Source organism: Poecilia reticulata, chromosome 21 (assembly GCF_904066995.2).
Source record: "Poecilia reticulata chromosome 21, P_reticulata-male-v2, whole genome shotgun sequence".
NCBI classification, from domain to species: Eukaryota; Metazoa; Chordata; class Actinopteri; order Cyprinodontiformes; family Poeciliidae; genus Poecilia; species Poecilia reticulata.
This window is the reverse complement of record NC_088850.1, coordinates 19,277,026-19,304,723: the sequence shown is the minus strand read 5'-3', so window position 1 is coordinate 19,304,723 and position 27,698 is coordinate 19,277,026. Positions and strand designations below refer to the sequence as shown.

General features: G+C 40.3%; 1 protein-coding gene across 18 annotated transcripts in view; it reads right to left on the bottom strand.

Annotated features, from left to right (window-relative positions):
* The window catches only part of nrxn3b (neurexin 3b), a 394,647-nt gene that overhangs the window by 70,852 nt on the left and 296,097 nt on the right, over positions 1-27,698 (bottom strand). The window lies entirely within an intron of this gene.

Genomic DNA, 27,698 nt, shown 5'->3' with positions numbered 1-27,698 from the left:
CAACCTTTACACCTGTATGAAATCCAATCTGACCAACTTTTCTTTTCTTTTTTTCCCCTTTTCAACCGCCAAGAGACTTCAATAGTTAACAGACTCCTGAACTCCAGGAACTCACCACAGGGATCAAAGATAGAGTTATGGAAAACTTCAATGCAAAATTAGGTTATAAAACTGTATCCCTTTAAGTTTTCCAAAAAAAGCACTGTCAAATCCATGGTATAGGAAAAAATGGAAAGAGGATGATGCCACTGCAGACCAGGTGGTCGTCCACCTAAAGAGACAAGTGGACAACTCCAGTTTGTTTGCATAGACAGTCCAGTTCGTTTGGGGATGTGTGAATGCAGATCAAAATTTGATGCAAACCAAAAAAACAAACTCTGATCCACCTACAAACCTCGGTCTTGTTAGGTTGAAGTAAATTCTGGTGCAGTTTGAATACATATGTGGATGCCAAGTGGGCCGGAGACCACTCCAAAAGCTGAAAGTGGACTATGGCGCAGGTCATTCTGGGTAAATACAGCAAAAATAAATGTCCAAGTCTAGTACTAGTGGGAGAAATGCCTACTGTTATTATACCAAAGACAAATGAAAAATCCTGTAACAAGTAAAATTTGGCGCTCGTGGAGGTTTCGCTCATGTCTTCTTCAGAGGTTTTCAAGTTGTTTCTTTCAGTAGTTATTGGTGCAGCGCCACCACAGGTGAGGAGAGGAACAGGGTTTTCAAAAGCTTTAAGTACAAAACCAAATCACAGCAGCTGAAAACAAAGTAACAATGTTGTAATTTCAGTTCCCAACTTAACTGAGTCTACAGGACTATCAAGTATGAAAACACTCTTACTGCACTTCATGACATGGCCTCTGACTGAAAGACTCAGGAAGTCTTGTTTAAAGATTGCAACAAGTCATGTAAGAAACTCAGCAAACGTCCTTTGGTCAGAAGTGACCAAATCTGAACTTATCCACTGAAGTGGGTGGAAAAATGAACTCTTCTCATCAACCTGGAGACTTCATCCCCTCAGTAAAACAAGGTGGAGGCAGCATCATGATGTGGCGATGCTTTTCTTCAGTATCAGAGTTGATGGGGACATAGAAGAAACTCTTTCAGTTTGGAGCGCAGGTTCATCTTCAAGTATGGCAGTGATCCTGAATGTACAAGCTAGATTTACGGTGGGATGATTTAGTATGTTCTTGAGTTAGAATGGCCCAGTCAAAGTCCAGAACTAAATACAATTGTTAATCTCTAGAAAACCTTGAATATTGATGTTCATAGATTCAATCTGAGTTTGAGCGGTTTACCATAAAGAAGTTGGACATGCCAAAGCATCCCATCCCAGCTTCCCTTTTCTTGTACATCATAATCATGTTCTACTTTATTTTGTTCTATTACATACAGTTCCAATAAAATCCATTGAAGTTTGTGAAACATTTAAGACGTCTCAACGCAGCAGCATCTCCCTCGTCTGATGTAGCTATCAATATGTTCTTAGTCACTGAACAGAGGTTGAGCCACAGTTCAATGACTGTGACAGAGATGCAGCTCACACACAACTCACAAACAACTCACACACAACTCACACGAACACTGCCAAACACACACGCACACACACAGGCAGATAATTGTTTTCCCGTTTTTACATTTAGATCCAACCCATGTTTGTTCAACGCTTTCATCCGAGCCACATCAAAATTAGAGGTACTCCGCCTCACGTATGCGTGAACAGGTGTTCGAACGCTCGCGCTAATGGCTGCCGTGGTGATCCCTCGCTGGATGCTTCACGTTCTTTGAGGGCAAACAGGAAAACAAAGGTGATGATGCGGGGGCGGGGGGAAGGATTTCTCTTTTTCTTTATATTAAGGTCAGGCAAGGGGGGGGGGTTGTCAAAGTTGGCGCTTAAACCTGCCGGATTGCCCCTGAAAGACCCTGACAACAGAGGGGTGGGTGGTCTGGAGCAAAGAATAACCTGCTTCGGATCAAGACTCTACCTTCTCCTGCTGAGGTGTCAGGGGCAGATGCGGTGGGAAAAAAAAAGAAAAAGGAACAGAGTAAAAAAAAAAGGAAAAAAGAGACCCAGCACAGAGAGGATAAGCTCTGAAAAATAAGAAGGCATATGAGAAGCGAGAGAGGCTCTGAGGTGAAGCAGACAAAGAAAAATGATTAACAGAAGAAAGTGCATCAGCCACCCCAGCTCTAGTTCGCTCCTCTTCCTTTAATTCTTTCTCCTCTTCTGTAGAAGAGATTCATTTTATTTTGATTTGAGATTCATTTAGTTTCTAATCCTCCAAGTCTCTCCGTAGCAGCACCAACCCACGGGTTACTCTCTGCCACTGTGCACCAAAGACGCAGAATGCTGCCGTTTAAATTTACCCAATTTGCGCTGTAATTGCTTCGACTTGGAGAGATTATGATTCAGAACTGAGATACAGAGAGTCTCCAGTTGCAGGCGTGTGAGTGTAACAGAGATAAATTAGTCCTCTGCGCGATTCGGACCATACCTGTACATATCAGCAAGATCACATCTAAGACAGCGGCTGATTATCGTTTCAGTTGAAGAAGTTGTTAATTTCAAGTAAAGATGTTACAGTTTCTTTTATTTCGAATGAGAAAATAGACAAACACAGAGGTGCTTTGTTTGGGTTTTTACTTTTTATTATTTTGGCACCTTTATTGAAGTGTGGTTCGACAGAAAAGAGGTTGTTGCAAATAGAGCAGGGGGCTTCATGAATCTTAGTATAGCTTCAAAGGATCTATGTTTACGGAGAATCGTCCTACTATAGATTGACCTCCTCAGTATTTCAACTTTCAGACTCTTGGGAAACAATATTATCGCCCTCCAGTTTAGCACCAGAGCTTCAGAGCAGGCATAAACTTTAGCATAATTTACGGTTACAAATTGTTCACATCTTGTTTGCCCCTCTTTGTTTCTATTTTTCTACAGACTCAAAATGACTCCAGATAGACAAATGATGAATATTAAAGTCTTGATGCAGTGCTTATGTAGTGTTGCCGCTCAGGAGGGCTGGGTTTAACTGGGTTTCCGTTGATCATATTGTTCCGCAATTTGACAGTTTTGGCGCTAAAGTGAGGTGTTTTCTTTTTGGCTGCATCAAAATTTGTTTATTTTCTAAAAATGCAATGGAAACACTTTTTCACATCACACGAGTCGCATGACAAACAACCAGATGCCGCCACTGGCGCAAACCATGAAGATGAAGACAGGAACTAGTTGGAGGATCAAGGCATGGCAGGATTTTTGATAACTTATCATATGAACAAACTTATTCACATTTGATTTTAATTCTTATTTAATGGAAGCATCACAATTGCCAAATTGTGATTTTTCAACATTAGTGAAACATAAAGTTTTGTGCACATTTGTAAAAGAAACACAGATAATACAAGATAACTCAAAAACTATTTCTCTTTTTGTTTCAAAATAACACAAAAATAAATGTAAAAATGTCAAACCTAAAGTCGGGTGTAATGATAAGCACCCAACTTCAAATATATTGATAAAATGGCAGTTTTTGTTTATAACTATGGCAGTGTTATTATTCATTATCTTAAGCATTTTGACCCTGCATCTTAATATGCATTTACACTTGTTGCTTTGTGTGAAACTTTTATGATTTCACATAAAGTTGGAACAAAACTCTCCTGAAAATGAGAAATCATTTCTCAATAAGATTTGTTCTGTATCAACAAAGGTAAAAAAGTAAAATTTAAACATATATCAGAGACACAGTCACATGCAGACAAGATCTCTTTACTGCCCTAAATATCAAAAGATCTTTGTATGAAAGTGCTTTAAAGACCTCTTTTACCCTGGTAATCCAAAGCTTAATAAGCTTCATTTTCAGTGCTTGCACAAGCTGATTAAATTATGTAGAAAAAAAATATATATACAGGCAACAATATTTTGTTTTTTCCATATTTTTTTGTGACAGCTTGAAGGAATACTAAACTGATTTCAGGAGTGTAGAAAAGGAATGAACGAACATCAGCTTTTGTCCCCCACTTATCGGCTTTCCTCATTTTTAATTTAAAGCTGCGCAGCATGCTACTGCAGTCAGGTAGTGGAGTGAAAATGTGAGAGAAAGCAGTCCAAACAAGAACCAAAGGCCATTTTAAAGGGTTTACAAGACGTTGTGGCTCCTTGGTTCCTCAGACGTCACGGCAACAAGTAAACTAAGCTACTTCTGAATGTATGTAGTAGCAGGGAAAAGCGACAGACAGAAATTGGTCCTGTGGCGATGGTTCAGAAGCCACACTGAGCACCATATGCCATCTCTGTGTGTATGAGCTGTCACATCAGCTGGATACCGGTCCACTGTCCAAGACTCATTTAGCATTCAATCATTTCTAATTCATGACTGCATCCGGCGCCTAAAAGCTGAGGTGAATCAGCTGGAACCACACCAAAGTTCCCTTGAATCCGTAAAACTGGGAAAATCTGTTGATAGACGCGCCGGCGTTTGAGCGATCTTTAAAATTTAGTCCACTGTGATTTGTCACGATCAGAAGAGGAGGAAAAACAGAAGCGAAAGTCCTCAAAAGCGGCGCGATGACCCTCGCCTGCCGTCTAAATGTGTCACCGGAGTGTTTCCAGCGATGGAGGAAGAGCTGGAAAATCGGACAAAGTGAAAGAGGGGGAGGGGGGGAGCGCCGAAATGGAGACGTGAATAGCCAGCACCTAAAATGGCTGAACAAACAGGAGGAAATCTAGGTCGGTCTGTCTCTCCCACTTGAAGGAACATTGAGGCAACTGACCTACTTCTTGACTGCTTTGGACACTTTCAGGCCAAGCTGTTGTCAAACACCCCCCCTCGCCCCGCCTACCCCACCCCCTGCCTCCTTTAAACTGACAAATAAAGATCAGCAGGTTTTATTTATGAGTTGTAAATTTACAGCAAATTTGTATTCACGTCTACAAAACACACCCTCCCTCGTGCGCTTGTCTTTCCCTGCCAATTATCCTCCATAATTATTTTTCCTATTTCAAAAGGGCATTTTTTTTTTTTTTTGGTGAAATTAATTGGCCCAATAGTAATAAGGCACCAGTCATTTTTAAAGGCAATTTTCTCCCCCCCCCCTAATACGAAACTGCTGAAAGATAAGCGCATATCAAAGGCTCAGCAGATAGCGCTCGTTGCTGCGCTCCTCTTCTCCCCACAATTAACAGGACAGCCTGCAGAGAGAGGCATGAAATTTTGGGTGATTGGAATGCAAGCAGAAGCCAGCGGAATTCTGGGAAACATCATTAATGTTAATCAGCGGCTTCGTGTGATTGATTATGTCGAGGCCTGCGAGCACGTACGGGACGCTTTGCGCGCGTGTTCGCGCCGTAAGCATGCCGCGTGCATAACAGGGACAACAATGGGAGCTGCTGGAGTTAGTATTGGTGTTTTAGGATTTTGGTTCAAGAAGGTTGAATGATGGGCAGAACAGGTCAGGAGTGCTTCAGTGGGATACCAGCAAACAGAAATTATACTAAGCCGAACTACAGTGGAGCCTCTCTTTTTTGCAGTTCAGTGTTTGCAGATTCAAACATACCTTTGTATTTCTTTGTATTTCTAGTACATATGATGAATTGACAACAAAGTACCCTTTGACTTTGATATGACTCAGTAACTGTACAACAGTCTTTAAAAGGAGAAAATCAATGACTGTATGAGTCTTTGGCATCACTCTAGTGCAGTGGCTCTTAACCTGGGTTTGATCGAACCCCAGGGGTTCGATGAGTCGGTCTCAGGGGTTCGGCGGAGCCTCTGCCCCTCAAGTAAAGACACACTTGTGTACAGTTGTGATGACGCGCCCCGTTTCCCTTCACTTGCTGCAGAGGATAACGTTACATTGCTTAGCCAATCAGTGCTGTGGAGGAGCACTGATTGAAGGAGTTCCACTCTCAGCATGGATTTGAACTTGTGTCTTATGTCTATGTATTTAATTACTTCAGCAAAGTTCACTGTTTTTACCAAATTCTGTAGCTTTTGGTGTACTTCTAAATCTGCTCCTTAGTCGCATCTTTTCGGGGTTGCTACTGCCTCTAGTGCCGTGGGGGTGGTAACACAACTAATATAATTACATTACTAAATCAGAATACCTCAAAGTCTTTATTATTAATTTTTTACTCTGTTAAGAATGTAGAGCGAATTAAATGATCTAAACAAGACCTTAAAGTGGTTCCAGTTTCTCTCTATGACCAACCTGTTGAAACTGTGTCAAATTTTAAATACCTTTGGTCGTTCCTGGACAGTCAGCTCAACTTTGCTGAAAACACTGACTATATTTTGAAGAACTGTTCTCAGAGACTCTACCTTTTAAGAAGACTTAGTGACTTTGTGGGAAAAAAAAAAATCATATTTTATTTATCACTACAGAAGGGTTCAGTGAATGCGCATATGAAACTGGTGGGTTCGGTACCTCAATAAAGGTTAAGAACCACTGCTCTAGAGGAACTCTGGTCTTCTCTTTGTTGGTTCAGTCCATTGAGACTGACACATATTGTTTATACCTGCAAACCTAGCTAAAGTCAACACACCTCCAACAGATGTTTGTGAGATGTTAGTCTCGATACACTATGTTTGGGTTGTATTCTTCAAGCTGAACTTTAATATTTAACACAGCAGGTGATGCCTCTGAGACGGAGCTCTCTGGTCTTTGCATCTTCCCCTAGCATAGCCTGGTCTCAGCTTGGGCTGATTTACAGGGATGTCCAGCAGTGGGAAGACTGGTAGCTGTCTCAAATGGTTTTCCTTTTCTCAGTAAGATTCCACATTGGGGGATGATTGGCAGTAAATTGTTTGGAAATTGCCCTGGAACCCTTTAAAGATTGATGATCCGCTACACATTTTTTTCGCCCAGCTATTTGAAAGTGTCTCGTCACCTTTAAAGAGGCAGACACTACCGCTGATAATCGCTTAATGAGGTTTTTTTTTTTTATTTTATGAACAACCTTTTCAATTTGACTTCTTCTACTTCAAGATTTACAGGTGGTATTAAATTGAACAAAACAGACAATGAAGAATATATTCTCTTTCTTACAAGAAAGTGAGAGTTTCTATCTAAATGTCACAGTGATCCTGGAAGTCTCTCACAGACAACAGGAATATGACTGCTTAAAAAAGGCACATACTCACAAAAAGTTAAATATTAAATATTGGCCACCTTTTCTCTGACTTAAAACTGAAACCCCATCTACAGAAGGGCCAAAACCTCGATCTATAAAAGATTCTTCTAATAGCCAGAAATTCTTCACAATGTGTCAAGAAAGCAGTAAAAAAAAAGAAGAAAATTTAATCTCTTGGTTTGTCCTTTGCCGCCCGAAATCAGACTCTTGAGTTTAATCTCTACAAAAATCCCCCCACAAAAACTACACATCGTTATTATCTCCCTTGTCTGGCCAAGTTGCTTCCATAGAAGAGAACGATCTGAAAAAGCCAAACCGAGAACAAGGTTTCCTGTTGCTTCTGTTGCATCTGTGGGGAACATTTCTCTGCCCACACTTCTGTTTTTCTGTGTTCGGCTCATGGTTTTGCTGCTTCGCTAACGATACCCGCCCTCCCTCTGCCATCTACAACGCTCCTGCCCTTCCCACCGGAGCTGTATGGTAACCAGGTGCAGCCTCCTCATCCCCCTCTCTCCTCTTGCCAGATGCTCCGGAGGATCCCGGGCCAAATCGGGCGCTGTCAGTTCGGGGCTCGCTGTCGGGCGGGTTTATCTGTCACGGACGGCTCGGCGCCCCCGAAGGGAGATTAGACACACTGCACCGACTCGCTCTACCTCTATCTCGGCTTCCCCTCCACCCTCTCTCTCCATATCTCTAGCCTTTGTCTGCTGCTCTTCCCTATCAACATTATTTCTCACTCGCCTTCTCTGTCTCTGTCCCCTATCTCATCCTCCATACTCCTCCCTCCTGCTATTTGTCAGCTTGTGCTCCACTGAGCCAGGACTGTGAACAAGTTGCAGTAGTCAGAGGACGACGGTAAGGCGGCTGGCACCAGAATCAGTCGCACGAAGCCGAGACAGGCTTCCATATCCATTCAGCGGGTCTGTCGGTACAGGTTATGGAATAAAATTGGTCAGAAAGCCCCACTTTGGCCATCATTTTGTAGATAAGGCAGATAATGCTGCGTGTAATGGTAAAAATACATGTTTGTCCCTGAAAATGGCGCCATTTTTTCCCCCAAAACCGTTAGTAAGTTCAGTCACATCTTTTGATGCCGTAGGGGAGCTACACCGTCCTCAGTAAATAAAGCTCCAGAGTTGCTGCTGAATTGTTGCTAGTGCAAGGGATTTTGAAGCTTATGGAGCCCTAAACTGGGTAAACTGGGCCTTGGTTTGCTTATAACGCAGACTGGCTCTGCTGCCACCCAAAAATGACCAAGAAAACCAAGACCCTACTGTGTCTGCATAAAGGATATAAAATCCAAACACAGCACGGTTAATACCCAAAATGAATTTAGGCCACAAAAAAAAAGGATTAATCTCATCCCTGCTAGCTCTGCAGGAAGCATTTCTTTAATGGGGATTTTATAATTATAATGTTATCCAACTTGCGCTGTGCTGCTCCCACCAGCTGCATTTGACACACAAGAGGAGAGGGGGCCCCGTGAGGCCTTTAAGCGCAAAAAAGCATATGTAATGAGTCATGAGGTCCCTCTTCACTCCGAATGACGTTAATTGCTGTCCAGGCAGAAACCTGCTGGAAACTAACCAATACATGTGCAAGCTAGGCTAGCTGAACCGGGAACATTATAAAACCGTAGCGCTTCCTTCAGTAAGTCGTGTGGAAATGCATCAGGTATTGTTGCACAAAACAACAACATTGTCTTCTTTTTTTTGTAAAAGAAGACAATGCTTCTTGTCAAGCAAGCAAGAAAAGACGAATTTAGTGTTTCTGAGTGAATACTTCTAGAGAAAGTGTTGCCGTCAAAGAACTCCTGGAAAGTATGTCTTTCCTTTTCTCTCCTCTTGCGTCGTCTGGCATGTTCCGGCGAGATGGGAATGAATTAAAGATAACGTGGGATGAATTAAGCATGTCAAATCGACTTTATCAAAGAGGTCTGGTAAAATCCGGAGCGAGGGGAGCGGAAGGGTCACGGGAGCCGTCCTTAACATCTGTCATCTTTGTGCTGAGTTACTGTCATGGCCGCGAGGAGGAGACTGGGGGGCGTGGGTGAACCAGTTCTACGCACACAACTGGCGACCCACCGGGGGTTGCTTGATGAGCCTTGGCCCCGTTTCACTTCATATGTGCACACATTACCATAATCTTAAAGGAAATCTGACTTTAAAATTTCCTCCATGTTTTCTTTTTCTTCCTGCTTTAAGAATGTCGGTTTCTATATTTCATAAACAGGAGAAATCAGTGGAGCTCGGCCTGAAATCGCCTGACTTTTCGCCGTGAACAGGCGGAGTGGAGTTAAAAGTCAAAATCAATGAATCATTTATTCTTCTTGAATGTTTCTTGGAGAAGGAGCAAATGGAAGATCAAACGTTCACAGTGTGAATACAACTTCATAAAGAAGTGTTTAAAGTATTAAATGTTACGAAAGATCAAGTGCTTACAACTGAGGTGGGTGTAAAAACTCAATACACCCCCGGTTAAAAGGCCAGGGATTCGTGATATAAAAAACTCAAAGGAAGGTAAATGACTTTTGAAAGCTTTTCAGCCTTTTCACAGCACATCTTACATAATTCAACTGAAAAGCAGCAGTTGGTCATCTTGTGTCATTTATAGCAAATCAGATTAACCTGTAAAACTGTTCAGCTTTTCTTGGTATTTTTTCATTAGTACATTTTAGCTAAGTTTGTAAAAGGTTTCAAGGGTATAATGACTTTATCGTACACTGGAGAGTGGTATAAAACACAGCTTTATATATATATATATAATAACACAGGGGAGAAAAAAAAACAGTATTTTGAGAAAAAATATGGAATGCCAGTGAGATTATGAAAACTAAAATCTCTCCAAAACAGATTTAAATAAAAAGCAGAGAAGCTGGCTGTTAAGAGCTTGAGAGTAATGATGAAGGAACAGCAGGAAATTCTGGTTATTTTTCGTATTTTTCTTACGTGTAGGATCAGACACAAACATTTTCTAAAATCTCCTAAAAACCTAATGGGAGAACGTGTAATGACCTAAGGAAAACAAACCTGAAGTTTTAGGCGGCCATAGTTCCAAAGGGTATTTTTATGCACAAAAACAACAAAGCAGTCAAAACAACACCATACCCATAGCGAGACATGGTGGTGGCAGTATCATGATCAGGAGAATTTTTTCTTAAGAGTTAGACTTTCTTGTCAAGTTGGATTAGACCATAAATAATTTTAAGATTTTTTTTATGTCTCTACTTTTACCAAAGTTCTTTTAGGGCCTGAAGTGTCTTTTCAGCATCATAGTGAGTCCATTCCATACATTCAAATGGAAAACGAAAACGAAGGACCTTACCAAAAGACCATCAAAGTTTTGGAATTGCCTGGACAGAGTCCAAAAAATAAATCTGACAGATAATTTGTTGGTCAGTAATAGAAATTTGAAGAAGTTTTGGAAGACAGAGGGTGAGACAAAATTGCAAAGTCAAAATTTTTGCTGCAGATGGACTGAAGAAATCGTAACAAGTGGGACAGAGTCAAAAGATGCTTCGTTGAAGTACAACTTGTGGATGTAAAACTTGGCTATTGCTGCTTTTTATTCTTTTATGTTTTGCCCTCTAAGATATTTACTTTTCATCTGAATTGTACAGGATATGTATCACATTAAAAATGTAAAAAAAAAAAAGTAGAGAAATTATTTGTGATCTCACAAAAAGCAAACACAAAGCATTAAAAAACCAGAGCTACAGGCAGACAGAGATGCAGCTCCGTCACACTGCAGCGGATGCCTTCCGGCTTAAGGACGCCGACATTCCAGAGAATAAAAGCACGCTGATGTATTCAATGGCTTTTAATTGCGCCCCCAAAAAAAAAAGAAGAAAAAAAAAGGACTTCAGGACCTTAGCTGTGAACGAAGACGCACTGCTGTTTGCACATAAAGGCGGTGAATTAACTCGGCATGCTTCAAGCGCTCTTTATTATCTTGAAGAATGCTAATTAACATGTCAGGTAGCTTTAACATGTACAAATACCCCATATTGGACTTGCTGATTGAGCATTATTGTATTACTACTTGCTTTTAAGTTCTGTGGCTCAGCAACCAATTAATTAGTAAAAGGCAGCGTGTTCGTAATTTAAGTTTTAGGGGAGCAGAAACAAAGAAAAAAACATTTCAACATTCGGAGAAATATGCAAATATTGGTGAGCTGTACGATTTTGAAGCCTCGTATGAAGTTTTTCATATTTTATCACGTTATAACTACAAATTTCAATGATTTTTAGGTGGAATTTTACATGATAGAACAACATTTAACAGTGAAGTGGAAGGAAAATTATGAATTTGATGATGGCATTTGGCAAAATGTAATGTTTATGGTACTGTACTGTGTTTTTATGGTGTAAAGAACTGCCTTGTTGCTGAAATTTGCTATACAAATCAATTAACACAGTACTTTTGAATAGTTTTTTTTACAAACAAAAATCTGAAAAGTTGCTGGACATTTGCAATCCTCTTTACTCTGAAGCCCCTAAATAAATTGCAGTGTAACCACTTGCCTTCAGATGTTACCCGATTAGCAAGTTGGATGAGACAAAAAAAAAAAAGACCCAACACTAAAAATCGGTCTTGGTAAAACATGGTGGTGGCAACATCATGCTGTGGAGACGCAGGGATAGAAAAACTGATGAGAGATGCTGTTGAGCAAAGACGAAAAGTTGCAGTCAATATTTTAAAATGTTCAATTATTTGTTTATTGCAGGAAGAAACATTATTAAAAGGGGCAACATTATGTAATATTGACCTGGTTGAACTGAATACCTACTTTCTAGTGCAAACACTTCCAAAACTATTGAAGGCTTAATGGACAAAATATTGTTGTGATGGTGGAGGATCGGAAAGAGCAGGAACTTTTTAAAGAGACAGAGACCCAATTTCAAGATGTGAAATTACAATTTTGTCATGTTTGACATTTACATTGTTTTTATAATCACTGAAAGTAACATAGTTACTTGATTATTCTATAAAATGGAACAATGTGACTGGAGAATACATAATACCTCTCCTTTAAATGAAAATAGAAAGTATTTTCAACAATAAAGATCCTATAAAAACTATAAATCTTTTATTTTTCCAATGGTATCAATTACATAAGGTGTTATGGAGTCATAATTAAAATAAAATATTTGAATTAAAATTAAAATATATATTTTGGACATTAATGTGTGTCAATATTAAAATTTTGACTAAAACAAGAGCAGTTTAATAACTTATTTTTTACAATCAGCAGCTCATTATAACACCAGACTTCAGCTCCTAACTAGGTACTTGAATGTCATTAAGATAAAAAGGTCAGAATCCTATTGATTCCTCTGGACATTCGGTCAAACTGGATTGTATTGGGGCGGGGGTGTAATCTCTTCTGAGACTCCTCTGACCTGAAACGGAAACGTGTCATCTTCTCTGTGTGTGCATGTTTGCCAAGAGACAGACAGGGTTGCTCTGAAAAACTAGATCTTTCACTAAAAATAGACAATATCTTATATATATTTTTTTCTTGTTCTTCTCTTTCCTTTCCCAGCACAATAAAGGGACACGGAAAATGGCCGGGAGCAACGGAGGGGCAGAAAATGAGATGTAGGGAAAGGCATAGTTGGCTGTCAAACGTCCTTGGCTGTGTGCCTCGTCGCCCGGTCAAAAACGTTTGGGGATCAATAAAAACGATGACATCCTCTCCATAACCTTCAGTGCTGAGAATTTTTTTTTTTTTATTTTTTTTTAGAAGAACAGACTAATAAGAAATATCTTTTATGGATATAGACTGGTGATGCTGGTGATTTTCACAGTAAAAGAAAAAGAAGAGCAGAAAAGAAAAAGTGAAATAGCTTTTTTTGTCTCCTTGTCAATAGAGCTTTGTCATGGAGAGAGTCAATAGTGGGGGGATTAAATAAACACCAACTCTCTCTCGGTAAAATAGCTTTCTTTCACAGTCACTCCATCTGTGAAGGAGCTTCGCGCTCACAATTTGATCCCCTCATTTTTTTTATCAGCGCGAAAAAAAAAACAACTTCTTGCTGCTTCTTTTTTTTTTAAACCAGCAGGTGCTTAATCCTCCCTGAACGCATTTGCAGAGCGTGCGTGGCGGTGGCGCGCGAACACGTGTCTCTGAGCGACACCGATGACAGATTTTTTATTTTTCTGCGAGATTTATTTTCTACTGTTGACGTTTATCACTTCAGCAGACCTGCGATTCGTAAACCCCCCACTTCACCCCCACTTATTCGCTTTCTCGTCGATAATCCGAAAGGCAGTCGATTTGCTAAAATGTGAATCTCTTTCTCCTGTTTGCTTTTTCTTTCTTCCCCCTCTCTCCCTGTCTTTTCATTCGTCTGTCCTCCATCTAACTACTTGGCAGTTAAGGTAAGAGCTGGCGCGGGAGCACATAGCAGCTCTAACATGGGGCGGGGGGCTGGGGGGGGGGGACGCTGGGCCTTACAGGGGGATTTAGGGACGTCTGTGGCACTGATTTGGCAGCCGGCCTCGTGTTTGAGATCCACCTCAACCGCTTCCAGATCCCTCTGATCCTTCATTAGGTTCTGCTCAGAAAATGTCCTGCAACAACCAACATGGAAGGACACAGCGAGTGTGAACGTTCACACTTTATCCTGTTACAACCACAAACTTGTACGGTATTTCACCGCTATAGACTAACAAAAATGAGTGCATTAATGTGAAGTGAAAGCATTAATATAGATGGTTTTTATTTGTTTATTTCTGTCTCACAAATAAAGATGTGAAAAGTGCGTTATTACAATTCTTTGTGGTACCGTCGTGATACTGTTAAAAGTGGTGATACAAACTTTTTTTTTGGGTAACTTTATGTCTCTCACAAACACTAATGCCTCTTCCAGAAAACAAATCATTTGCAATGCGCTTCTTTAGGACACCAGTCACACAGAGACGTGATTTTCGCTAATAAAACGAACACTGTAGCTGCATTTGATTGCATTTTTAAATTAACCGGCAGTTGTTGATACGCCTACGTCAAAAGGTGGTGAAACAGTGGAGAAAAATAGCAAAACTAACAACCCCGACAAAACAGAGAGTTTTAGGGAATTTTAAACATTATTTTGAATTTATTGATAAATCGAACTCTTATGATAGGAAGAAAATTATCACGATACATGATAAATATCCTCTTCTAATGTGACGTGCATTTGTATTTAATTCCCACTCAATTTAATGTTTTGCAGAACTGATTGCAATAAGAACTGCAAATCTTTTGGGGCCTTGACTCCACCGGCTTTGTTCATGTACACACTTAAACTCAGCCATTCTTTGTAAAACAACTATATGCTTCTTATATGCTGCTGCTTCATCTTTGTTGAAATAGGAAAAATGTAGTTTCTCCATCAGTTTTTTCCCATTTCTGTGCCAGATTCTGCCTGAGTCCTCATCTGTAGGTAACCTAATGGGGGGAAAAAAAATCCCCTGATCTTGTTTTACTTCGGCCGCACTTTCAACACATGCAAGATTAGATTTGTGGAAATGTGTGAATATAGGTGCAACCAATTTAACAAGTAGTCATGTCAGAAAGATATATGATCACAGAAATGTACAGAAAACGGAACCGATAACTGAACTGCAAGGTAGGTAGTTAAAAAAACCCCAAACTATCAAAACAAATCTCTTTACTGCAGCTCCAAGCAGCCTGCAAGTAAAAACTTCTACACCAACATGACATAGGATAAGATGGGTTGAACGACATTTACACTGTGTTTGATACTTTTAATGACATTACAAATTTCTACTTGGCAAAGCTTCTCCCTGGTGGCAAACTGCATGGCAAGTATCCCTTTGTGTGTCTGCTTTTACGACGCTGCTGTGCTGATTTAGCTGACCATTTTATCCCCAGCAAGTGAAGAAGAAAATAGAGTGTATAAATTTGCAGCCGGCTGTAACAGGACGAAGGTTCGGATACATTTTTTGGGACGAATCACAACAGGCTTGCAGAAGCTCATCTGTGGCAAACGGAAGGAAAGATTAAGTGACGAATGTGTAATTGTTGTTAAACACGAGGAGGATTAGTTTGTTAAATGTGTGACACGTTTTTTATTAAATAGCATTATGGAACAACCTTTTAGTTCAATCCCCAGTCAGTAGTGTTTCCCCGACACAAAGAGGAACCAGTTTTGTCAATATTTTGGCCAAAGAATAATAAAGAAGATGCATTTTCATTGAATTTTGTTGCTATATTAATAAAAGTTACAAAAAACTCCCACAAAGTGCAGCTGAAAGTTCCCCATACAATCTCAAAGACATATTAAACATGGATGTATTGCTGAAAACTGTGAAAATGTACTTTATTGTCAAAGTTATCATTTGTACTTAGAATAAAACCGTCCCTAATATTCTCTAGGTTTTCCAGAAGCTGTTTCAGCTTTACCAATCTTCTGTTTTCACCAATAAATCATCTAATGTGTCTCATGTATATTTTTTCCTTTGTTACCTAAAAAATAAAATATTTAAAGTGAAACTCAGTAGCTTTAAATATTTTAACTGTTGGCAGCATTTCACAGTTTTGTTAGAAAAACACAACAATCTCCACATCAGCTCTGCCACCACTTTTATGGTTTTCTGAACACGTTTCCCCTGATTCCTTAGTAATTTCCTTCTTCACCTTATGGAAGAAAGAAAAAGGTATTTTGAGATAATATTAAGCCCACTGCTGCGCTAGGTTATATTCAAACTGGGTTGGGAGAGAACCGTGACATTAAAAGTCAGCCAGAACGTCGATGGTGTTTGGATTGGTCCCCATTATGTGTCAAGGAGGATGAGAGCTTCTTGACCATCTTGAACAAACGCAAAACATCCGTGGCATTATTATAGCAGCAGCAAATATGGCTCCTGTGTGTTGGATGGAAAAATCTATAACCCGCACACCTCAGAGTGGATTGGTCATTAGAGCATTTGAAGATTCGCCTCAGGCTTGTCTCAACCCTAGCTACCAACATGCAGTGCTCAAAGTAATTGTATGCGGCATCTCGCTTGTGCTTCTCGCTGCTACAATTTCATAAGCTACAACAAGCAATCCCCATTCAAAAACAACAAAAAAAGATATGAAAAAACCGTTATCTGTAACCTCTCAAAGCAAGATTGTTATGTGTTGTACTATTCTCGACGTAAAACTCCCAGCGAAACGATTGGAGATGTGTACACGCCTCCAAATTGCGCGTACTGGATGGATGATGCAATATAACCGTTTCAGATATTTTTAAAGAGGGTCTCACTCCGGTGTGAAGCGGGCTTTGGTGTGTTGTTCCTTTTTGGAATTTCAATGTTGTGTCGACAACACCACCCGGCGATGAGTTAGAGTTTTAGACTGAAATACTCTATTTTGGGGAAATAAATAAAAGGAAATTTTAAAATGATCTGAAGAACATCTCTTCTATCTAGTCGCAACTGATAAACCAGCCAGTGAGACCCATTAACTATCTTCAAAAGTCATTTTATGAGTAGTTGAGTTGAAAAATATTGTTAGACGAAGGGGCTTTGACATTGTTCAACAAAGAAGAATGAGTTAAAGCCCAATTGTACTTTTGGATTATAAGTGTTTTTTAAAGAGACAATGTTATGTTTTTTATTCACATAGTGCCATTTTATAGCACTTTATTGTGAAGTATCAGATTTAAAAATGCTATCTACATATCATACATGACAAACAAAAGTTGACCTTGTAATGTAACCCCTTGAAATTGGATCTCTGTCACTTAAAAAAACCTCCCGCTCTTTCTGAAACTCCACCTTCAGGAAGTCATCATAACATCAGTCCACTATTAACCCTTTAAAAACATTTTTACCAGCGTTGCACTGAAAAGTGGCTCCTATAATGAGCTCAGCAGATACGCAGTTCTACCAGGTGTTTGCCAATTGCTGCTGGCTAGTCTGAAGGAGCTGAGTGGGGGGAATTTCAGGGGGGGTTGCTCTGAGAGGCGGAAGCCCAGAAGCTTGGAAGCAGCAGCTCAGAGGAGGAGCTTCATCCTCAAAGGCGGGGCTAGGTCCAGCCAGGCGTTTTGCACATCTGAATGGTTCCCACAGGAGCTTAAAGGATTTCTCAAACATCCATGAAAGAATCAAGGCAACACTCCAGGTATGTTTTTGATGATCGAATAACATTATAACATGATGCAAAGTCAATCTTACATAATACCGCCCCTTTAACTGTACTATACAAAAAGAGAATAGGTTTATTAAGAAAGTAGATATGAAAATGTTCACCATTTTCAGAGTTTAGTGTCATGTAACTTGTGGTTTGGCGATAAAACAGCTGGCCTAATAACACCATTTGATCCACACCCGGGTGAGTTTGACCAGTATCACAGCCTGCCGCCGCAGTAGAATCCAAACTCATTGACCCACCTGCTCCCAGAGTTCAATCCAGGCTTTACTGTGAAAACAATAGCGCCTTGGCTCTAGTGCAGAAAAAGAAAGACGGAGAGATGAGAACAAGTAAGAGATAGCGCAGAGAGAAAGAGAGAGAGAGGCTGCTGGGGCGTCAGAGCGAGGCAGAAAGGCAACATATAATTTGGAATTCAGAGCCAATGTGCCTGTGTGCCGAGACCTATCTGAGCCAAGTTTCCCTCTGATCCTGCTCTGAATTCTAAAATACCCACATCTCACTATATCTCTTTCCTCCCACCCTTCCTTGTTCTTCCCCTCCTTGCCCCCCCACCCCCCACCCCACCCCACCCCACCCATCAGAGCTATGTATTTGTTCTACTTTTGGATGTACATGATGCTAGGCTCTCTTGTCTCTTTCATCCTTCCTTTCCATCTCTTCATCACCGTGTGAATGGGATTCATGTCCTACCATGAAGCTGTGAAAACACGGGCATCCCTCTGGGTTTCGGCTGTCAGAAAAGGAGAGGAGATAGAGGCGGGCGTGCTGGGTTATCTTTTTTTTGGTTGTGTCTCATTGAATTTTTCATCTTAATCTATGAAAAATACATCGGTGGAGCCGGGGGCGGAGGCCGCAAGACCACATGGGGAGCGTAACGATGCCGCTGCTCCGTCTGTCCGTCTCGAGCGCTTATTATTACTTGCTGTTGGTTACGCGTGATGGTGGCAGGACAGGGTAAAACTGTGTGTGTGTGTGTGTGCGTGTGTGTGTGATGCTCCGTTGCCCCTGCAGCGCCTCTGGTTGATATGACAGGCAGATGTCCCCGAAGAGCTCTTGTATCATGTCTGAAGCGCTCGTGGCAGCACTCCACGGGGTGAAAATTTGTTGAAGGAGCCCTTGGAAATGTGTGTGTTTGTTTGCTTTCTAAACGCACAACGGTGCGCTGGAGAGAGGTGAGCGTGGAGGAAGAGGAGGAGGATGGAGTCATGGAGGGGGAAGTAAAAAGAAGAAAGGAATGTTTTACAGATGTTTATGTGCGTTGGAGCATGTTGTGGTTGGGAAAATACAAGACCCAAGAAAGGATTCTGTTGTAATGTACATCTAGCTACGTCTACGTGACAACTTCTGTGTTGTTTTTCTCTTCTTTCTTTTAATTCTTTTAATTTCAGTCAGAGTAAGAAACTGTCTTTAAATTATTAAGACTGACTTGCACCAAACTCTTCTGAGCTCTTTGCCGATTCCATTTCAACTTTTTGAACGTCTGCGACAGGGCCGAGCACAAACAGTCTGTAACCAAAAAGACGTTTTTTTTGTTTTTTTTCTGTAGTGTTCTGAAGCATCAATAGGTACAGACTTGTTTTAAGAATAAAGGCTTGATAAATTCACTAGCCAGATCAAACGAGGTGGAACTTGTACACCCAGGAGCTGCAGGATTTTTTTTTTCTTAATCCGAATGTGGGGGTTTGTGTTTTTTTATGAAGCAATTTGTCAGAGGCTAGCAGGAGCCTCATTGTTGCTAACACACATTTTTGAATTAAACTTCTTCAATAGAAGAAAAAAAAACTAGCAAGCTGGTTTACTAATGTTGTATAATCCTGTTAATGTCGCTGGATGTTGATGACTTTAGTTCACACTATGGAACAAGTTTTTGCCTCATGGTAGCATTAGCCTTGTAGCTGCTGAATGTTAGCAAGAGTTAAGGCTAGCTTGAAAACATTCACAATTTGGCCAAAAAACTAGCCATTAAGACGATATAAAAGCAGGGAATATTTTTATATGTTGAGAAAAAATTTTGTTCTACTGCTGTGTGCTGCATAGTGGTACAGATGGTACGTCTTTAGCCAGTGAGGTCTTAGGTTTGAATCCCATCCTGAGGCCTCTGAACATGGACTTGGCTTGTTCTCCCTGCAGATGTTTGTTTCTTTTCCCAACCTTCCAAAAACATGACTTGTGTGAATTGGTCTCTCTAAATTGTCCACATAGTTAGGAGTGTGTTCTGCTTGTCCAAAGATGTAATTCAATTGTTTGCCATTAAAAGTCTTGTTAGATGTATTTGTTCTCTTCGGATTTTTTTTACTGCACACCTGTATGTTCTCCAACTTTTTAGGTTTTCTAAACGTAAAAAGATATATAATTTATCTGAAATAGACTTAAAATGAATTTCAAATTGCTCAAAGATGACACATAAGACGCAGCTTCAAATTCCTGAGAGGTCCTGTAACATTCAGGACAAAATTATGTTGAAACCTGAAAAATTATGTGACTGAAAATTCGCAAAAATTGATCACTTTCAAAAATAACTTTAGGTTTTGCAGTGAGCTTTTGCCTTTCTAGTGTTCAGAACAGACCAGTTTGTTTTTTGACGTTTCAAAGCCGCATGACCTTTGTCAGCATAAAACCCAACAATTGAGAACAGTCAGCCTCGAGACAAAGACATTCAGCTACTTTTCCCTCTCCTAAATAAAACCTAGATAAATCCTTAGAGATATAAATTGTGCATTCTTAACCGTGGTTTTAGCAATAAGATCTGGCTCTGTCATTCACAGGAATAAAAAGAAAAACCCTAAAAAAACATTTATTTTTGGTCTGTTTATTACTATTATTTTTTGTAATTCTTGAAACCCGTAGAAAAAGCAGCTTTAGAGGCAAAGGCGCAGCTGGAAGTATAATCCTCAGTCTATGTTTGGTGCATAAAAGCCGCTGCAGGCTTGCCGATGGTAACCTACCAACTTATAGAAAGGAACATTCAGCTGCTCTTCTTCCTCATTTCCCTTTATTCATATTTCCATGATGGAAACATCATCAAAAGGTTCTGTAAACATGGTCTGACAGGACGCAGTGTCAACTTGTTCAACAGTATTTATCACTCAGAGTTCTGGGCTAATAAGGAGGGATTAAAAAAACAACAGTTTTTCTATCAGTGGAGAATAAAATTTATTAAAATATGAAAGAAAATAATCAGGATGGAGCCACCCCTCAAATTAGTTTCATTTTAGCTTGATGAACAATTGAAATTACCCAGAACTATTAGGTTTACTAGCTCTGTAACACTCACTACAGCTTTTTTTTCTCTAGTTATAATAACATAAGCATCACAGAGTTATTGTTATGAGGCAGCCATTTCTTCTAATTTTCAGTGTTGGTTTGGGAGACGGACACATGGAATGCATTAATCTTAAGAAGGCTCTCTGTGGCCTGATGATAATGATAGGGAGACTAACTACGGTGTCCATCAAAGTGGTAGCGGGTGATCATTTATATCTAGCTGTTATTGAGCGTCTGTTGCTGAGTGAAGCATTACACACAAGTGGGAAAAATACCCTTGGGGGCCATTTTGGTTAAAAAGCTGCAGTCATTCATGAAAGACATAAAAACTGTTCCTCTCACTAATCATTTTCTAAAGACTGCTCCATCGGAGTGCTGGCAAATTTCCACAACAATGTCTCTAATCTCGTACTCTCTTTAAAGAACACTTCATATTTATTTTAGCGTGTGTTTTTTTTTCTTCTTCTTCTCTGCTTTGTAAATGAGTCGGCTCTTTACTTAGAAGTTAATTACCAAAGAAGGCAGGGCTGACACTTGCCTTGAGGCCCCCAGACTCCCTGAAGCCCTGCGTGTCCCAGGTTGGGTTACACGACTTCTAATTAATTCATAAACTTTTTTTTTTATCTAAATATTAAACATCTGCATGCTGTGCAGTTTGCTTTCTGTTTTTTTATTTTTGTGATTCCTTGTTTGTTTGTTTTAAGTCGATTGTTGTATTCTGTAAATTCCTCCAACATTTTTTAAAATTCAGTTTTCTGCTACCATCAGTGCCAGAATAACAGCAAATAATCCAAGTCAAGTGTGAAAAAATCAAGCAAAATTTAGAGGCAGTTTTACTTTACATCAAAATTCCCTTTTTGCCATCACCTGATAGTTTTCACATTTTACAGTTGCTGTTAGTAGATTTCGTCAGTAATTTAACTTAATAACCAGCAATGTCCCAATCAGATACTTCATTTTTACTTTATAAGTGTCCTATTTCAGTGTTGCAGTAAAGAACACTTTACATTCAGCCAGTGAGCAGCACGTCTAGACCCCCCATAGGCCCTCATTTATTAAACATGCCCAGAACAGGAGGGGGGAAAAAAAGAGTCTGTGTGGGCATTCTGAGGCAAATTGCAGGATTTATCAGTCTGGATTGTAAGATATAATGAAATCCCACACAAGGATTCAGGTTGTATACCAAAGTTTATATCAGTCTGGACCTGGGGTGCAATATGACTGTATGTCAGATATATTTGTTTTTGTTTCTTTGAGCTATACTTGAACAATTACTATTTTAAAGACAATTTAAGATCAGAAAAGGTTACATAACATTCCAGACCAATCGAGAAACAAAAGAGTATGTTAACGAGGTAAAGTTTTGGACCGGTCCAACAGGAGTTCAGAACTAAATCTGATGTGTGGTCTCCTGAAAAAGGGTTTTGGATGAGACAGTTCCTCAAAATCTGACAGACTGAAAAATGTTGTAAGGCAGAGTGAGCAAGTAAGTCTAAAGGCTAAAATTGACCTAAAGGTTGTTTCAATTTAAAAGTATCGATGCTTTTGTAACTAAGTAATTGCACTTTCTCTTAATTTTTACATTTAAATTACTGTATAATTTGTATTTTAGTCAAATTATACATTCATTAATATTAAACGTGTAAATGTTTACATTTATATGGAAAATTAACAATGATCTGTCTACACATTTTGAGATCCACAGCATATTTGCAGATAAATAAATCAACTGCATCTATAATCTGGTATTATATATATATATATATATATATATATATATATATATATATATATATATATATATATATATATATATATACTGACCTCATACAAAGCAATGCTGGTAACAGAGATGAAACTTTAAAGCGACAAGACTTGAGTCTATATTAAACTGATATCAAATCAGCAAAAAAAAAAAAAAAGAATATCTAAATCATCATGTTGCAGAGATAAAATGAATCAGTTGTTCAGCTGTAAATGCTGACTGAATGTACTGCAACTGGGTGACATTTTCTCCCAGTTACTTATATCTATGACGGTGGAATCAAAAGAGGGAGGTGAGAAAAAACAAAACAAAACAAAACGAAAAACCTAAGTCAAATACAAAGCTGTAATGTTATCAGAAGCCATGAGCCATAACCATGATAATATCTATCTTTCCCCTGCAGAGGTTGGGGTAACTTGATAGAAGCAATACATCGCTGGCCATATACGCGCTGATGCACACAGGTACACATCAAACATCTTATATTAGGTCTGTCAGGAGGAGAGGGGCAGGGAGGAGAGGCAGATGGGGAAACAGACACTGCTTGACATAAACACAGTGACAGAGACGGCCCGGTGATGGATGGGTCCTGACAGGAACGAGGAAAAACAAGCATGCTTCCACAACAATTCATTAAACTCCGCGTACAGTTTCGCACATGTGCATATGTGCGCGCGTCACGTGTTACGGCACAGCGCCTCGGCTCGTTCAGCGTCTTGTTTTTCCAGTTTCTGTGTGAAGGTTTTCAATTATCCGGCGGTCGCACCTTTCTCGCAGCGAATTAGCGCGAGAGGGCTGGGGAGAACAACCTCAAACGGATAATGAGATTCGGCGTGGGTGAGCCCTATTAGAAAGTAAGACCCTGGCTGATCGTCGTGTTTTCGAGTGTGACTGAAGGTGAGGGAACGAGGCGTCCCGCTGAGCAATCTTATTTAAAAATACATTTCAGCGACATTTAAATTATACCCACAGACATCCGAGCTGAAATCGGAATAAACCGTGTGGAAACGTGAAAGTTTTTTAAGTTTAAATCGCATTATAGAAACTGACAGAATGTGCAGCTGAGAGAAATAACAGTGAAACAGATCAGACCTGTCAGCTCCGTTTGCCTGGGAATGACATCACCCACTAGTTGAAACCCTGCTTGTTGGAAGCTAGCATTTTAGCAATGCTAATCACTATTAGCTACGCTAGCCAATAGCCAATCTATGGCTCTCCATTCTGTCAATTTAAATATGACAGAGCAAGTGGAGGTTGTATAATACTACGGATGACTTTAGTCAATAAGTGAAAACATTAGCAGTGCATATACACAGTTGCCTTAATTTTCCTACCATATTTGTGAAGTTTGGCAAACCATTATGAATCTGAACTCTGGGTTGGCGGGGACTGCTCCCTTTCCAAGCCAGGACTTCAACTTAAAGAAAAAAAATTCCATAAAAAAATTCTATATATTTTAAACTAGAGATTCCAAATTCTTTACAAGAACTGTGAACCAGACCTTAGTTTTGAACATTATTTGCCAGCCAAGTTTGAAAACATATTTCCAATCAGCGTTCACGGTCCAAAACACCCAAGGACATTCACTAACCCTTTTGGCTGAACAGACAATAAACCAGAGATTGAGACTCGACTCCATTTTCACCTTGACAGCGTGATTCAGCTGGTCTTCATACAGTTGGGCGGTTCTAGAGTCTGGAACGTAGCTCCACGTAATAAGTAGTCAACACCAACAACAATGGAGGCTATTTTAAACAATCTGCTCATTGTCCTTTTACAAGGGAATCACTTCTGTGATGCAACTAGTCATTCCAACCTTACGCAGTTGGTTGGTAGATTGTCGATCAGTAGATTGATCGACAATCTACTGAAGTTGCATTTTCAGCCTGACTGTGCACACTTGGAACCCCAGCAAAGGTACCAGCCCTAAATATTGGGCTGGTACCAAGTAACCATAGAAAACCCTTGGAAAGCCGAGTTGAGCCACAATGAGTAGGGACATTAGTTCTGTCTTGAGTCTCACTTAGGATGCAGAAACAGTCAAATTTCACTTAGATTTCTACCCTAAAGATTCAAGACTTGACTTAGACATGGTCCGGAGCTCATGTCTCATGAATTTTCTTTTTTGTTTGTAAGTTAAGTCTTTTTCCGCCCCCCCCCAAGTGCTCATGCCGTACTCTGATGGAATGGCTCCCTGGGCAGCGAGGCATCACAAAATGAAAGAGAAAGTGGTCTCAGAGAGAAAACACATTTTAGAAGATCTTAAGCAAAAACATTGTTCAGGGTTTCATCTTTGCATTTACTTCAGGGCAGCTATTTTTTTTTCTCCCCTTAGAAGCTGACAAAGTTCTTTATCCGTTGCACGCTCCGCATTCAGATCAACTGAACTCGCAAATGAGATGCCAGCAGGGGCAAAATGTCCCGCTCACCTTCGCAAATTGCCCCCGCGATTTCAACCCAAGCGTGCAGTTGTTCTTAGCAGTTAAAATGTAAACACTACAATCAGCATTTTAATTCGTGATTGCCAAACAAGCTGTAAGCTAATCACGGGGAAGAGATAATGAGGGAAGCAAAAGAGAGAGCGAGGCTGGAGAGAGAGAGTCTGTGATTAGCTCATCCCTCGGAATTCTGTTTTTCTTTTCCTCACAGCTAAGGGCTTTGCATGTTAAACAAAGTGCCGTGTATGCCCTGATAATCCACTGTTATCTACAAATCTGCTTAAGGTGTTTTCTTTTTCTGTTGACATTTCCCTGCCATATCCTCAGCTATCAAAGACGTTGCAGTGCCGCCGCTGTGCGCCGGCGCTCCGACAACGACCCAATAATTGTAACAGTTAAGGTGATAGCCCAGAGCATGGCGAGACCTTTGGTTGGACGTACGTCCTAAATCGACAGGCGTAATGCCTTTAACCTTTCGCTTCGGATTCATTATGAAGCTCACGCTGCCGAGAGCGAGGGCCGAATGTATGCCACTAGAAATGATTACAGCATTGCAGTTTATTATAGTCTAATTGTAAAGCGTCTCTGTATACATACCGGTAAAAAATGTTTTAGAAGCTAGTTACAGTGTTCCTCTTTCCTGCGTTTTAGTAGAACCAAAATGAGGTAGAGAGGATTTTCCTCTAGAATATTCACAGCTAAATATTCACCCAAGGTTTAACGCAACTTAATACCAGTGTAAATAAATAAATAAAATAAAATGAGCCTCCCTCATTTTATTTCTGTTCAAGTGCAATTGCAGAACAAAGGAGGCATACAGTACCTTAGCTTGGTCACTTTATTCAACAATGATTGTTGAAATCAAATCAAAACCCCCGTCTTTGTTTATCCACCCTCGGATGTCAATAAATAAATCATTTAAAACTATCAGCAGTATAACACTGCTCACACTGCAAGAAGAAGCCAAGTTCACGGCTATTTTGTGAAATCACCATATGCCTCTTTGCTATTAATACATTTACTAGAGTGGGAATGAAGACGTTCCATATCTAATGAATTGAAGCCAATTTACAGGAGATATCATGCTTGGCTAGCTCTGCTATACTATCTCAAATGCGGGATTAAAAATGCATTCATTTCACTTCTTTAAGAGGTTACTCCAATTATCCGTTTGGTTAAAACCACGTAGGGAGGCGTTTTCCCACACCACCCACACAATTTACTGTACATCTTTATCGCTTCCCCTACATCCATGCCGCTTCACTTCCTTTTTCCACCCAATCATACATGCATGCCCACACGCATACATACACTTTTTTTTTTTCCCTCCTTTCTGTTCTGTACTGTAAAGCAGGCTCAGAAGTTTCTTGCTGTTGGCCCTCATCTCTGCAGAGCAGATGGCTGCTTTTCTGCGCCACATGGCGCGCACTCAGGAGATGCAGGGTGCTCTTTAGGAAGAAAAAGACTTTCAATCTGCTTTAGCAACTGTAGCACCCCAACCCCACCACCCCGCCTCGTCATCACGTCATCTCTTTTCCGTCAGCTGCGACTTTCCTCTGTCGCCAGCAAACGCCGCCGCAGCGATTTGACGCCCCGGCCAGGGTTGATTGTTATGCTAATAGTTGATGCTTACACACGTGAGTCGACACGCAAGGTCACGACGAGAGGTTATTAAGACGCTGTGCTTGGTTCGCTCGGTCCGCCGGCCGTGAACTCCTTCGCAAGTTTTCCGTCGAGTTTCTCCAACGTGAGGTAGAAGAGTCCATATATATGGAGAGACGCATTTATTATTCATGCTGAGAGTTGGTTTGAATGTGCTGGAGAGGTGGGATTATATGGAAGAGGGAGAAGTGGCGAGAGAGCAGTGGCGCAACTACACATTATTCAGGCGGATGTGAAAACATAAATCGGCGCCCGACCCCCCCCCAGACGACGATACGTGAAGGGTAAAACTCGCTATATTTACCTCGTTATGTGCGCGAGGTGAAGGAGCGTGAGGCGCTCTGAAGTGTTTGGGAAAACATCATCGGCGCGTCGCCCTCTCCAGATGGAGTTTTTGGCGCCCCCTCTGGTGCTGCGCCCCTATGCGTTGCATACCCTGCATACCCACTTTTTGCGCCACTGTGAGAGAGTACAGTACTTTTCTTTCTCTTAGCATTTTAATCATAGATCAGTTTGAGAAACACAGGCTGTGTTTGCCCTGGGGCCTGCCATGAGAATTTAAATTATGCAAGTCTGTTTGTTAAATTCGACTTGGTTTGAATATCTGTACGCAACATACGGTGCCTTGAACAGATATTCAAACTCCATGAGGTTTTTTTTTGCTACATTACAAGGCTTCAACTTTGGATTCCTAAATGTATCAAATCTGTCAACCTTCTCATTAATTTTGTGTATCTCATTAATGTGTATTAATTTTCCCACCACATGCTGGGGTTTGCATACAGATCAGAGGAGCATCCCTCTTCAGACCTAAAAAAGCTGTGCTTGTGATAGTTTGTGTAACGTAATGTGTTTGTGATGCTTTTATTTTAAGATACTAAATTAATATTCATAGTAGGTAGGTCTTCAAAAGGCTACCAGTCTTCAACAATACCTGAATCGAACTCAGTTGTGCTTGATTTGTGCTATGAAACCTTTGTGCCTTTATGTTTTTGTAACTTTTAAACTATGCTGCCACCAGCTAGCAAAACCGACTGATTCATGTAATGTGGAGGAACTGGTTTAACCAACCACCAACAAAGAGTCAAATCTTGAAAAATCCTTTTAAACCTTTCTGTTGTGTTGGTTTGTGCCATATCATAGAAATTAAATAAAGGGCTCTGTATGGTCGAACCGAACTGCCAAAATTGGTTCTCATTGTCTCATTGTCGTGTGATGAAAGTTGTGTCATTTTGTTCTCAGCCTCTTGTTGTTAGCCCCTAAAACTCCCCTGATGTACTTCTTGCCCCGATCTTCATG